Here is a 2,963-nt window from a genome sequence, read left to right as displayed (position 1 = left end):
TAGGATTGCCTGTCGTGTTAATAATAGGCCTCAAGGGAGCCCCAGCTTTATGAACCTTTGGAAGGCCATAAATTCTAGGGGTAAGGGGATTTCTCTCTATGAGCTTACGGGAAAGAGGATTAAGAGACGATTTGATTTAATAGCAATTTCTACCTCCTTAGAAATAGACTTAATGGGATTCTTCTTAAGCTTGATGTAACTCCCACTATTATAAAGATGGGAGTTACATCAGGATTAAGAAGAATCCCATTAAATCTGTTTCTAAGGAGATAGCAATCACTATTAAATCGAATATGTCTCTTAATCCTCTTTCCTATAAGCTCATAGAGAGAAATCCACTTACCCCTACAAATATGGCCTTCTGAAGATTCATAAATCTGGGGCTCCCTTGAGGCTTATTGTTAACACGATAAGCGGTCCTACTTATCTTCTTGCTAAATTCTTAGCTCAAAAGCTGAAGCCTCTTGTAGGTCGTATTGATTCTTTTGTTAAAGACTCTACCGCCTTTGTTCAAGAGAGGAAAGATATCAGGTTGGAACCTGTAGATTTGTTGGTTAGTTTTGACGTTGTATCCTTATACACCAAAATCCCCATCCAAGAGGCCATTGTTATCATAAATCGCATCACTAACAAAGACATTAACAAATTAGTTTGCCTCTGCCTCACCTCAACTTTCTTCAGTTTCCAAGGTGAGTTCTATGAACAAACATGCAGTATTGCAATGGGTTTCCCTCTTTCCCCTATTATCGCTAACTTGTTTATGGAAGATTTTGAGGCCAAGGCTTTAGCCACACCTCAATTTCACCCTAAAAAGTGGAAGAGGTTTGTTGATGATACTTGTATCATCTGGCCTCATGTCGCGTGAAGTTGGAAATGTTTCTAAACCACCTTAATTCTCAATCAAACTCCATCAAGTTCACGATGGAAGTTGAATTGAATGGATGCCTTCCCTTCCTAGACATTCTCCTTTCCAGGATGGATGATGGTTCCATCTGTCACCAAGTTTTTTGAAACAAAACTCACACGACACAATATCTCCATGCTAGTTCTCATCATTTTCCGACTCAAAAATTCAGTGTTTTCAGCACTCTTGCTACCCATGCTCTAAGAATCTATGATGATAGCCACCTTGAACAAGAGAAATCTCATCTTCTTGAGGTTTTTAAAAATAATGGGTATAACAAATCTCAAAGCCTCAAGGCCTTTCATAGGGCCTACAAAGTGCCAAGAGTTAAACCTACTCATGTTGATCCTATCTCTAAGGTTCATCTCCCGTATATCTAAGGAACCACGGATAGGATTTCCCATATCCTTAGGAAGATTAATGTCTCTTCTTCATTCAGGCCTCTCAATACCATTAAAAATTCTCTTGGATTTGTTAAAGACCCTATTGACCCTAAGGACACGAAGGGTGTCTACCTTGTTCCCTGCTCCTGTGGTATTCCCTATATTGGAGAAACAGGTAGGTCTATTAAACAGAGAATCCATGAGCATGCTGCAGATATTAGACACAATCGATCCCGCTCATCAGCCCTAGCCGAGCATGCAGAGAAAATGAAACACCATGTCTGCATTGAAGAATCCAAAGTCATTGCTAGGGTTGATCACTTCCACCATAGAAAGTTTAGGGAAGCGATTGAGATTAAGAGGCATGCTAGAAATATTAATAGGGATGATGGTTGGAAATTAAGTAAGAGTTGGATTCCGACTCGAGCTTCTTGTTTCTACCTCCCTTTCTTCTCCTTTTTACTTTTTATTTCTATATTATTTTTAGGTTTTTATATTTTTTACTATTATTTTCTTCTTTAACTCTATTTATTTTTCTTAGTAATTATCTTCCTTTTTATATTATACTTATTTTTGTAACCCTCTAGATATCAGTTATTATTTTGTTCCCCTATTGACCTTCATCTTTCTGAATATATATAAAAGTTGAGCCTTTCTCTGCTATTCATTTTTCGCAATATTATTATTAAGTCAGTTAATATAATTGATATATGTATATGCCTAATAACCTCTTTACATTTAAATAATAATACGTAACCTCTTTTTTCATTTTATATATTATGATAAATTATTTCTAGAACCATTTCTTAACCTATAACTCTATTTCTATACAATTAAACACAGGTATAAGTTAACCCCTGATAATACTATGTAAATTGATAATATGAATTATCTCTCACTTCATAATTAGTTACATTAGAATAAAATATTTTATGTTGGAAATAATACTAAGAGGGGGGGCTGAATTAGTATTATCAAGTTCTTTTAATAAATCTTCCTTATTTATACTTTGAATTATTTTTGTATGTCAGTACCATAAAATAATGAGCATGAACAAGAAAAAAACAGATAGTCACACCAAAGAACACCAGATATAAGGTGGAAACCCAATGTGGGTGAAAACCACCTGCTGCAATATGTCTCTATCTTCTTTCAAATTAGAAACTCCTTTTACAATGATTTTGTACTGGTGCAGTCCTTTACCAGTACGCACGCTGCAACCTGCAAAGAGCTACAACTCTCTCTCGTTTTCCAGTCTCTCCTGGAAGGGAGCTACAACCCCCTACTTCTTTTCTTTCAAGGATCACTTTTCATAAATTTTCAAACTGGATCCATGAACATCAAATGATCATCAAGTACAAGTAAATCACCCAGTCAACTGCAGTAACCAGATCAATAGTAACAGTAAACTAAACCCAGAACACCTTATCAACAGAGAAAAGTCAGTCAAATAAATGCCTTAATACAGATCCGCAGTTTTTCTTTATCTGGCATGCGTTGCTACGCACTTCACCTTCTGCACCTCTGCGTATCCCCGCAGAGAGCCTTGAACTGCACTGCGTATCCACGCACTGTTCCTTTAAATGCGTCGCGTACCTATACTGTGCCCCCGCACCCACTGCTTCTATCGCGCCGCGTACTTTCACTGTGCCTCCGCAGTTACTGCTTCTATCGCG

This window comes from Pinus tabuliformis, chromosome 5_2 (assembly GCF_031772625.1).
Source record: "Pinus tabuliformis cultivar Carrire ecotype Pingquan chromosome 5_2, CPIR1, whole genome shotgun sequence".
NCBI classification, from domain to species: Eukaryota; Viridiplantae; Streptophyta; class Pinopsida; order Pinales; family Pinaceae; genus Pinus; species Pinus tabuliformis.
Note: the sequence above shows the minus strand (reverse complement) of the source record.